A 12812-nucleotide genomic window follows, 5' to 3' on the forward strand; every position below is an offset into this window, starting at 1 on the left:
ATATATATGAGATGAGATGATGTCGACGCTAGAGGAGATGTTTTCATTTATGTGTGGAATGTGGAAGAGTTAAAGAGTCAGCAAAGAAACACCTTGAAAGGGGACTACTGATATAAGTTATCCATGAGGGTCAGGGGATGTTTGGGGAGAGAGGGTGAAAATGATGTGAAGGGGCAAATGGAACACTCTAGAACATGCCTGAGTTCAATGGTGACCACACCTGGGTCGTGAATTGATGTATTGTTCAAAATTTAAATAAATAAAAGTGAATAAATATGACAAGCAACCAAACTGGCTTACAAATGATTTCTCAACCAAACTCATCTGGAACCCTAAGAACTACTCTCAACAAATGAACTCACAGTGAGATTTGGTAATTCTGGGAACCATTGGTATTATCTTGGTTTCATTGTTTTTTTTTTTTTGTTTGTTATTTTTGTTTGTTTTTTTAACCACAACCTGGGCAGGATCCCTGAAAATCTTTTTAGTTCCTGTCTCATTGCAATAGGGTAGATTTGCAAGGGTTGGTGCAAATATGTTAGCACTGCAACTCATAATTATTAAATTTCAATATAACAGTACTTCTAAGAATCTTACCTGGTCAATTGTAAAAACACAGTTAGTGCAATTACAGCCTTCTCCCAAAGGGCCTCTCTGCCAAGAAAAAAAATCTAGCTGGCAGCTGCCTTTCTTATTCCCCATCTGTGCTTCAATCTCGTAACTGCTTTTCACTCCTGCCAGCAACATTAATTCCCAACTCTGCCGTCAGTGAAAGGCTTGGCTAGACACTAAAGCAGGTACAAAGATGAATAACGGAGAAACTGAAAAAAGTAGAGACTTAGCTTCCATTGCAAAAGATAAAGGCAGAACGAGTGACTAATGAAAGGTGCTCAGTTATTTAAGCTTGGGGATGGGATATATTAAAAACAGTATTCCTTCATCAAAAGTAACTTTGGATTGCTTCATTGTATAGATGTGGAAACTGGCACAGAGTACTTTGTCCAAACCTGAACTTGACCTAGGTGAGCTGACAGACAGCAGTGTTTTTTTTTTATAGCATGTCTGATTAACATTCCAGAGGTCAACTATATCTACTGCTTTCGCTCAGCCTAGGAGTAGCCCTTCTCTGTAATGCTGAGCAAGGAAATTCTGTCCTATTTTAAATCCCGGTGACATAAAGTAGGATTTAGGATTTAAATTGGCTGGCAGTCGATTCCCACAATATATGAGATCTTTCCCGATGTTAAGCTTATTGCCAAAAATTCTACCAGTGCAAAGGTAAAACTGATTCATATTAAAAACGCTGCCATACACATGATGGCTGTGCTGCCTCTTTAAAGATGGTTCATTCATTTATTATGTAATCATGTTTTTCTTGAAATGTAGCTGTTCATAAGTATATTCAGGTTAGAGTCACAGTGGAGCTGTGAACTGCTAATGCAGATGGGTTACATGTTGAGGTCAGAAATGATCCAGACGCTTATAAACAAGTGAGAAGAGAAATGTCAAGATGAGAAGTCTGTAGAGAGAAAGTACAAAGGCAAGGTAGAAAAAATCCTCAGTTTTTCTAGAACCCTGAACAACGGGACTGGTGACACACTAATAATACATTGATTAATAAATACAATATTAGCCTTGGAAAGTGACAGCTGCAGTTTCTAATAAAAGAGTAGAACATTTTTCCAGATTCCCCCCACTGATTTCTGGAGGTCGTTTTTCAATATGCATGTGTTGTATTGTCTTTCCTTGTATGCTGGTCTGCCATTTTGCAGAGGCTTCTCTCTAGGTTTGGGCCTTCTCTGCACTGAGTTAGGTGCATTTTCTCTTCTGCATGTGTTGTCCCTGCCCCCCTCCCCACCCCACCCCAACAGGTACTGCATACTGGTAAGATGGTTGTGTTAAGGGTGTACAAAGTGTTGTCATCAAATAAAGGAGTATAAAGTGGATCAAAAAGAATGGGTAAGATTGGTCTTGGTTCTGGGAAAACCATCCTCACCTAGAATATGTAGAAACATAACATATTTAACACATAATTTGAGACATCAAGGAAAAATCTATTTCTCCCACTCAACTAGAATTGTCTATATGTTCCTCTTTCATGCTTTACAAAGTCTTTGATAGTAACTTTCCTAGCTCATATGTCATGTGATTGTTTATCATGGCTGGCTAAGTGTGATCGTGTGTGTGTGAATTTGTATTTGTAAAGGACAGCAGAACACAGCATTGAGTGCTCTAGTCCCTACAGGGACTAGGTAGAGAGCCATCAAATGGATGTTAGAGAAATATGAACGGCCTACTTTGCAGTTTTATCTGTGTGCTGGAGGAGAATGACCCAGAAGTCAGTATGGAAGTCCATCAGGCAGGTAAGTGAAGAGCCTGGATCCCTTCATTGGGTTTATGAAGAGAAGGCAGGGCCACACTGTTACATGTTGTAGAAGCACAAAAGTAGCAGAAGGAACTAAAGCAATTGCAAAGGAGACGAAAGAGAGAAAGCTAGTTGCCCAAGATTACAAAAGAGAATGACCAATCTCTGACTAATGACAGGCACTTAGTATTGTTTGGCTTGAGCAGATTTTCAATTATAGAACTAATGTGATGAAGATAGTGTTTTTAATGTCTTTGTAATACTGTTTTCCTACATGTGACTTTTCAGTGCTCTGCTTTTAATGGAGTGTTTCCCTCTGAGTACAGGCATATTTTTACCCTCTTGAAGAAACCTCTGCCTATTACCTTAAGTAAATTTAGATCTGTCTACACTTTGCAAGTAACATGTTCATCAAGTTTTGCATTTATTGTAAAATTTTCTTTGCTTACCTTTATAGTATTTTTATCACTTAATGTTTTTCCTGAAAGGCCTTATTATCTGACAAACAGTTTTTGGGCTTTTCTGTAGAGGTATTTTTGGTTTTGGTTTTTATTTGAATTATTTTTAGAGCAGGTGGTTCTTAAGAGTACACAGTGAAATGCATATTTGAATGGCTTCCTGAAAGTTAGGGTACATTCTATTAACCCAGAAATGCCAGTCTGATTTAGAGCAGATAGGAGTTTTCCCCCAAAATAGCACTTGACACCTTTACCATATGTAAGTTCCAGCCTGTTTAGCACTGACTCTAGTACAAGAGTTTTACTCTCATTCAGGGATGGACTTTGAGTGTTTCATTTGCATGCCTGTTATGGTGGTAACAGACTGTAATTTTTTTAAAGCTACAGTTTTGCTTTTTATCATCATTTGTTTCTCTTTTGCCAGACTTTTAAGTTTGCTAGTTAGAGCCACAAGGGAAATATCTACTGTCTTTTAATGTTTTTATTAGAAGGTTTAATGGAAGAGAGAGAATGTCACTGTGATAATTGGCCATTTCCCTGTCTTAATAGCATTCCAGAGCAAAGTCTCCTTAGATAGCAACACTCAGCAAAAGGCATTTGTCCCTACCACTTCATCTTTCATTCATTCATTCTTATGTCTTCATGAATGTTTTCAGGTTCTTTGCCAAATGAACTTACCAAAGGCTTTAGGCCTGTTTGGCATTTCCTGCATGACCTGGTCCAGAAGATGGTTGAACTAACATAAAACTGCTCAGTGACTATTAGAGGCTTTCAACAATTAAGAATTAACAGGAGTTTATGATATTGTATAAGTCCAAGTTCCAAACCAATTTTTGACCAGTATTCAAATTTTTTTAATAGCTGTATTTATTTATGCATATAGAACTGGTTTACAGGCCAGAGGTGCAGGCGCAGTGAGAGGATTCACCAGAGACAAGTGGGGAGCAGAACAGGCCGGCCGACTGAGGAAGTACACTGCTGAGGCAACAAGTGGGTGGGTCAGGAGAGGTCTGCCATGCCAAGTGTGTCACCTCCCTGTCAGGGACTCACACTCATGCTTAAGTGGTGTCAGCTTCCTTTAGTGCTGTGGTTTAACCTGCTGTGCCACAAGGAGGGCCTCAATTTTTTTTTTTTTTAAACTGTCAGATTAGATGTAACTCCATAGTAGAGACTACAATAAACAGTGAGACTCTGGATAACTCATTTTGCTGGCTAAGATGAGTGAAATATTGGCAGAGTGGGAGGCAGATGGATGTCAGTTTTGAGAAACTGAGGAGAAGGTCTTGACTGAGAGTCAGGGCTAAGGCCTTTACTCACAAATTGCATTATATGGATAAAGACTTTAACTTTGTATTCAAAATCTTTTCTGACTTTACTAGTTTTGTGACTTTGAACGATCCATTTAACTCTCTAAGCCTGCCTCCTTATATCTAACAGTAGTATAATAGTTCATTAACTATTGCTGTGAGACTCAAAGGACTCTCACAATGTAAAGCAATTATTGAAGTACCTGACACATAATAAATATTCAATACATAGGAAATGCCATTGATATATTTTTTGTTTGTTTCTAAATATATATTATGAACCACTCCCAGTTTTTTCTTTTATTGAAGTATTTCTGGAAACGTTTCAGGTATCCCCCTTCTTAAAGAATTTGACATGTTTCAGAATCCACTTTTGGTTAAAAAAAATCTTAAGAAGATGGAGTATGAGGAATATATCTCAACATAATGAATGCCATATATGACCAATCTAGCATTATACTCTATACGGAAAATGTAAGACTTTTCCTCTAAGATCAAGTACAGGATGTCCACTTTCACCACTGCTGGTCAACATAGTATTAGAATTCTTTTAAAAAGCCATTAATTAAAAGAAGGATATGAAAGGAATCCAATTTGGAAAGAAAAAAAAAAACTAACTCTATTTGTTGATAACATGATAATACAAACACTTAGGGTCACACACATCCAAAAAAAAAAAAACCTATTAGAAATGAGAAATTATTACAGAAATCATTGTGGCAGGCTACAATGTCATTGTACAAAAACCTGTTGCATTCCTAAATGCAAATCATAAATAGACTAAAAGTAAGAAATAAAAACAATCTTATTTACTGTAATATCAAGAAGAATTAAGTGTGTAGGAATATACTTAGCTAAGGTGGTCAAAAACCTACACAACAAAAACAGGAAGATATTGTCAAATGAAATAGAAGACACAACAAAAATAGGAGATGATTTTCATCCATGAATTTAAAGAATTAAGTTGCTTAAACTGGCCATCTTGAGACCTCCCTGGTGGTGCAGCAGGTTTAAAGCATAGCACTATGAAGCTAAAGCCACTTCAGCAGTTCGACCTCCTGCTAGGGAGGTGACCCAAATGGCTTGGCAGACCTCCCCTGACCTGCCCACTATTCCCCTCAGCAGTGTACTTCAATCTGCCTGCTCTCCTCCTCACTGTTTCTGGTGAATCCTCTTACCATCCCTGCTCCACTGGCTTGTACCCCAGTTCTGCATGCATATATAAATAAAAAATTTTAAAAAGGCCATCTTACCCAAAGCAGTATACAGATTCAAAAACCAAATTCATTGAGGTGTAACTGACACACAATAGAAAATTAGGCATTTTGATTGTACAATGAATTTTAGTGATGTTTACAAGATATGTGAACTTTATCAACACCCAGCTTATTCTATTTTTTCACAATTCATCTCAGGCAACCATTTTCTCTGTGAATTTAAGGAAAACCCATTTGGATCCCAGACAACTTATATAAATGGAATTATACAAAATGTGATCTTCCCTAATTGGTATCTTTCACTTATGTTTTCACGGTTCATTCATGTCATAGCTTTCATACGTAATTCATTCCTCTTAAAGACTGAATAATAATCCATGGTATGGATTTACTACTTTTGGCCATTCATCAGTTTTTTTTTAAACATCATTCTTCATTTTGTGCATTTTTTCATCTTAGTTGTAATCCCCAAGAGCTTCCCACCACCAGTCCGCCCGTCACCACATTCATAAGTGTTTGAGCATAGGGTTTTGTTTCTATGTTTTGGTTATTACAGATTATACTGCTATGCATATCTATAAATATTATATCTATTGTGTTTGGACAGTGTTTTCTTATGTCTTTTCTATATCCTGTCTCTGACAAGGGTAATTGTGTTTTACTTGTGCTATTGGTATTATTAACTACTACTGTATAATTCTTTATCTAATAATTAATTCATCTAATAATTCACTTTCATAGGTGCTTTCAATATAAACATTTATTTCTTTGCTTATACATAGTAACTAACTTCAGTTTCTCCCTAAAGATTCATTTCAAAAATCAAATAAAAAAATAACCTTTGAGTAATTGAAACAGTTTATCAAGATTTATGATGTATAGTTATTTTATTCTCATCATCTTTTGTAGAATTCTAAAGACAACTTTGTGTCTGTATTTTAAACTTAAGTTCGGTCTTTTCTACACTTTTGTATTTTAACCTGAAGTTCCGTCTTTTCTACACTTTTGTAAGATAACTATATGAATGTCAATAGGACATATGATGCCTCAGGATGGCACAGATTTTCTGTGATTAATAGAGAGTATAAATAATAATGTCTGAATCTGGGCATCAAAGCGAGGAATATCCTTCTTGGACATCCCTACCTTTTTCTTGGGATGCACAAATTAGCCCTTTACAGAACTAGGAAAGAAGAGGAATATTTTCCTTATCACTGAAGTACAATCTATGACAAACACCTCTGGCCAGTGGTTTATAAAGGCATCAGTGTCCTCTAGGTTCACTCCTAAGGGGTTATATTCAGATGTCCTACTGTTAAAAGCAATGTGAGTTCCTAAGAAGTCATTATCACTTTTATCACAGATCTGTTGTTTACATTCATTTGTATAACAACTCATCCTCCCTATTGTTGAATTAGTCCTTTACAGGAAGAAGAAAAGGCTAACTTTTTCTCTCACTCACACATTCATACGCAAACACACACACACACACACTCATTCATAATGATGAAATGCAGTATTATTAACTTCTCACTTATATGGTATGGTATTTCTACAAAGGTCAGTGATTGTGGAGTTTTTAGGTTACTTAGTCAATACAATCTCATTTTTACATTTTTTGTTATATTTTCTTTAGTTTTCTAGTCCCTGTCTTACTGAAAGCTTTCTTATAATTGCTAAATGAGTAGGATTCCATTGGAGTGCAGGACTTTGGTGGAGTGTTTTTGAAGTGTAGTCCAAAGAACTTCCTACATCCTAACAAACTAGATAGAGTGCATCTTAAAAAATGTATGGAAATAAGACTCAAAAATCATTGTTTCATCACACTCTCTAGGTGATTATGATTCACAATTATTTGAGAACACTGAAGTATAGGTTTTGATACTTTGTTTTCTTCACCAGCATCCACTACCCAAATGTAACTGGATGAGTACTTCATTGGACTATTGTATGTAAATAGTTACTGTAGAATAAGGAATTATTGTATGTGTTAAACTGCACATCAGCCTGACAATACTGTGAGTTCAGGAAAGATTAAAAACCACCATCACTGGGCCCTCCCAGGTGGTGCAGCGGGTTAAAGCGCTGCACTGAGAAGCTTGGGCCACTTCCGCATGAGTTCGATACCCGCCTGCCCCGGAGGAGATCCACATGGCTCGGCGGACCTCTCCTGACCCGCCCGCTGCTCCCCTCAACAGTGTACTTCGTAGATCTGCCTGTTCTGCTCCCCACTCTGTTCCTGGTGAATTCTCTCACTGCCCCTGAGCCTCTGGCCTGTACCCCAGTTCTGTATGAATAAATAAATAAATCTTAAAAACAAACAAACAAAAAAAACCCACCATCACTGAAGACCACAGTTTAGACCTTAAGGCCTAGCTCCATTCCACTTGGTGGAAGGAACAGTGGTTCTGAATATAACTCCACTGGTATTTGGAAAGACGGTATAGGATTCACTTTCAGAGCTGCTTTCAAGAAGTAGAAACCATCTTCTTTTCCTCAGTGAGGTCTCCATATTTCCAGCGTACCAGAGACAGACATCACTTCTATTGAATCCAGAGTAGTAACATATTAGATCATAGAGGAAGAAACTGAAATCTCATTAGTTCTATGGGTTTGGCTTCCAGAGAGTGGTCCTTCAGTTGTCCACCATGATAAATATTCTTTCATTTTCTGCCTGTGGAAGACTCACCATCTTGCTTTTGTGTCTATCAAAATTCTCCATTATTCAAACCCTACTTCAATTCTTACTGCCTCCACAGTTTTTCTAGCATTGGTTATCTGATTTCTATTACCTGTTCCGATGTATTATCAATGTCTCAAGAGATACTTACAAAATGGTTTCATCTGTTTGTTTTATTTCCTGTATTAAATTATAAGCTACTGGCAGACAGGAAAGAGCTGCCTTGCCTCTTCTAGTGTGATTCACCAATTGTAGCATTAAATACACTTGGCATATGTTCTAAACTAAGTTGATACGGGATATGTAGATATAATGCTGGTTTAAAAAAAACAAACGGGGAACACTCATCTGCAGAAAACTGTGCTTATTGAGGGAAAATTAACTACAGTTTTAATAAATTTGAATGCACAATAAAGAATAATCTTTCGAATGAGTCAGAATTTAATTAATGTAGAGTGGTTAGTGGTCCCTCTAAATCAAAGGACACAATTGACCAGTGGGATCATAATTTGAATTTTCTGGGATTTCTTCAAAGTGAATAACATAAACTACAAGGATTTTCGTATTAGAAAACTAAGCAACAACACAAAGATTCCAGCTTGCAATTGGATTATGACAAAAAGAGAAGAAAATCTAACAGGTGATAGGGGCCACTGACAGTGGGAGAAGGAGTGAGAACTGAGCATGAGTAAAATAAAACCCTTGGGACGAGACCCAAGGGACTATAGCAGAGACAGTGACAGTAATTAAAATAAAAGGAAGAAGAACATAAATGGACTAGAAAATAGGTTAAAAGAAGACGATTCACCCTCAATAGCCTGGGAGATGACCAAGAGATAACATATGGCAGACATTCAAGTGTTTCAAAGGTCACTGGAAAAAAATGACTGCTCAGGATTACAAGTAACACAGTGCACCCCTGTCTGCCTTTAGGTAAGTTGCAGAGGGCTGTGGAAAGGGTGGCCAATAGATATTTTTTGGCCAAAAGTAGCAAAGCCCACTCTCTACCACCATGGTGTATATTAAATCCACATTATTAAACTCAGTCTTTATGTAAAGCTTTGCACGTCCAAATTTCAGTCCTTAAAAAGGCAATTTTAAATTGCTTGTCATGGTTAAAATAAATATAACAATGATATGGCACCTAGGCATTTCAAGTGAAGTTATTCTTTCAAAATACTTTCAGGTGTGCCCATGAGCTAACAGCAGCAAAGCATTCGTTTTCCTACCTACCAGGTCCATGTCTTCCTCGTCTTCTCCCCCTTGCTTGTTACACCCCAGCCATAAACAAACATATATCTTTTCCTGTTCCTGTGACTTTGTACGTGTCATCCCCTCTATTGAAAATACTCTCCTTCCTTTGCATCATCCTCAGCTCCAAATCCTCTCCTGTGTGAAGCTTCTCTTGTGTTGTCCTTTCCTGTACTTCCGCTGCAATTTTCATATACCTGAATTTGAGCAGTATTGTTAGTGTACTGTAATTCATGATTTCAGTATCTCTGTTCCCACTAGACCAGAGTTTCACGCTCCCAAACTAACTGATGTTTATTCCATAGCCACAGACATCACTTGATTGTGGCATTACTGGATTTAAAATCTGGAGCACTGGAGCCAAAGTGACTTGGAATACAATACCTGCTTCGACATTGCCTAGTTGGTTGGCCCCAGCTAAGTTATATAACCACTCTGAGCCTCAGCTTTGTCTTAAAAACTTTGGATGACAACAACAGTAATATCTGGTGGTATTATGGAGCATTTTAAATAAAATAACGCATGCATGTGAAACCCTTCAGCTGCTCAGATGTTTTAACTTCTAAATGGAATAATACAAAAGAAACAGGACTAGGAGTCAAGAAAACGGAAAGTTATTTTGGGTTTCTGCACTGACTCAATTTTTTTTCCTGGCCAGTTTCTCAAGGCCCTTGATTTTCCTACCTCAGAAATCATCGAGATATCTGTCTCCTACTTCTTCTATGTGACCATTACATTTAAAAAGAGAGGCAGAATTTGAACAGAGGTTGTTAAGTAGAAAGAGATTAGTGCCTCTCAGTGAACTAGCTAAGATCCTCCATGTGTTGCCACAGACACCTGAGAAAGTCAATCGTATGAATTATATTTGTTACCGTTTGTCAAGGGCTTACTTGGAATGTGCCCAAACACCGGGCCACGTATGAAGCAAGGCTGGATGTTTGGTTCCTGGGCTGGCATGCAAAGACAACATACAGTTCGGGAGCCTGAGCGTACATGATAACTGTTCTTCAGCAGTGTCTTTTGCTTTCTTGTAACAGTAATTTTTTTCCTTTTCTTTTCCCTCCCCTTACTGTCCGGTGACACACTTTCCTTTGTTCATATTAATATAAAGAGATCCATACCTTCAACCATTGTCATGTCCTATGTCACACCTGGAAGCTAGTTCATGGGCGAAACTATAAAATTTGAAACACCGGCTCTATAAAAACAACTATAAGTGCCTTTCTTTTGTAGTGAGGTTAATGCTAAGGTATAATTAGTAGTAACACATATATTAGCAATTAGAAAGTCAGGCGAATCGAGACATGAACAAAGGACCATCTGTTATGAGAGAAATATCCAACCCTCAAAACCAGTAGATAATGGATGCTTGCTTCTTAAAACATAATAAATGGTTAAAGAATAACAAAGGGATGTCTTATTGCTTGCTAAAAATACCCTTGGGAATTCCCCCAAAAGAGCTACACAAGAATAGTAAAAGTTCTGATTTTTAAAAAAATTGAGCCTGAAATAAGAACTGGCAGCAATTTTCCTTTAACCTTTTTCTGACGTTCAGAGACTCAACTCCCTTAAAAGTAATTGCAGAACTCAATTATTAATTGTTAAGGAAAGCGGTTCCTCCTTATGATTAAAACAGACTTTGAATTTAAAAGCTCTCTAACTCATTTATAAAATTTACATGAAAGCTATTTGGTTTCCCTCCTGAATGTCGCAGCCCAAGTGGAGACACAGTAGACATTGGATAGTAGGGCAAGGGGCCCAGATTTTGGAGCCATTGAAAACTAAGGGCTAATATTGTGTCTTCTTCATGTATATGGTACCATGGGCAATTTCTTAACTTCATAAAATCTCAGTTTCCTACTCTATGAAATGAAAATTCCATTTCCCGGTTCTTGGTTTTATTGTGAGATTTCAAGGAAATACGGCAAGCAAACATTGAATGAAATGTGGCTTGATTGATATTTTTGTTGTTATCTCTGAGACAGACAGGATGCTAGGTAGAAGGATCAGAGCCTTTTCTTGAGTGATGGTCTGCTGTCTTTGCCTAATGAATCAGTTTGAGCTTAGAGCTATAAAATGAGAATAATATGATTGCTTACTACACAGGACAACCAAGATGCAAGATGATGCAGGTAAGAGCTATACAGTGTGGGCAATTCGTACGCATGCAATAAGTTAGCTTTTGTTATTGTTAACTATTTAGCACAGTGTCTGGCCACTGGCTTCTCCATTGTTATAGCTTTGTGTGTCATTTTTGAGAATCCCCTTGGTCACCAAATATCGAAAGGCTAGAACTTGTGGACTGTGGGTGGACTTGAATAAAGACTCAGCCAAGTGGACAAAGGAGAGACAAAAGAAATGATTCATTTTATATATACAGAGTAGCTAGGGGAGAATATAGACTTGATGTCAAATTAAGGTTCCTGGGCATTCGTTTCAAGATATTTCATCACTGCCTCAGCTCATCCTTTTTTTCTTTCTTCTTTTTTTTTTTCGTCATTTATCATCGTCAGTGAACAGTGTCAGCAATTTCTATGATGAAGCCACACTTCAAAATAAGTTGAGATTCTTTTTCTCTTTGTTTTTCATCTTGTTGTCAGATTATACTTGGGCAGTTAAACTGGAATTATTTTCAGATACCCTATATGAATATCCCGAATGTGACTGTTCCAGAAATCTCTAAAGAGGCACTCTGTTCAAAGTGCTGTTTTGCATTCTGTAGAATCATAAGACCAGGTTCTTCCTGCAGAGCTGCTATTTCAGTTGTTTGGCATTTATTTCCTTGTCAGGATCATGGATATTAATTTTAGGATGCTGTGACTTCAGGGCCACTGTGGGACTTTGGGGGTGGTCAAGGAAAGCAATCCAAGGACGTGAGTTTCACATTTTCATCCCAAGGAAATCAGATAAAAAAATGAACAGCAACCTGTGAGGATGGAAGGAAATCCCACACTTGGGTATAACACTGGGAGTTTACATGGGTGGTGGAGTTGGTACCGAAATCACCCTGTCAGAAACTGTAGGCCGATTCTCCATCAGCCATGCTGTCTCCTGATCAGGCTGTCCATTGCCCAGGGCTTGCCAGAACAGCTAGGGCCAGGGCCATCTCTGCCACTGTTTTATATAGTGAGCTGAGGTTGTCTTTGGAGATTGCTTCAAGAAGTCCAAGTATAGGTATAGAAGATAGAATTCATCTATTTTCATTTTATACCATTCTTCATACTTTAAATTGTTTGGTCTTTTTTCTTTTTTTAAAAGATTTAATTATTTATGCATATAAGTTCTGGGGTATCGGCCAGAATTTTGTGTGGGGAGGAACGGGGGGCAGGGTGGGTGTGAAAGGATTCACTGGACACAGTGTGTGGAGCATAGAAAGCCGATTAACTGAAACATACTGTTGAGGGTAGGAGCTTGTCAGACAGGAGAGGCTTGCTGTGCCATGGGGGTCAGCTCCATGGCTGGGGATCAAATTCATGCTACAGTGACTGCGGACAGCTTCATAATGCTGACACTTTACCCCTTGCACCACCAGAG

At 37.9% G+C, this 12812-nt stretch overlaps 1 protein-coding gene across 1 annotated transcript in view; it reads left to right on the top strand.

Annotated features, from left to right (window-relative positions):
* The window catches only part of IL1RAPL2 (interleukin 1 receptor accessory protein-like 2), a 921055-nt gene that overhangs the window by 288603 nt on the left and 619640 nt on the right, over positions 1–12812 (top strand). The window lies entirely within an intron of this gene.

This window comes from Condylura cristata, unplaced genomic scaffold (assembly GCF_000260355.1).
Source record: "Condylura cristata isolate star-nosed mole 26May11 unplaced genomic scaffold, ConCri1.0 scaffold00019, whole genome shotgun sequence".
Lineage (NCBI taxonomy): Eukaryota > Metazoa > Chordata > Mammalia > Eulipotyphla > Talpidae > Condylura > Condylura cristata.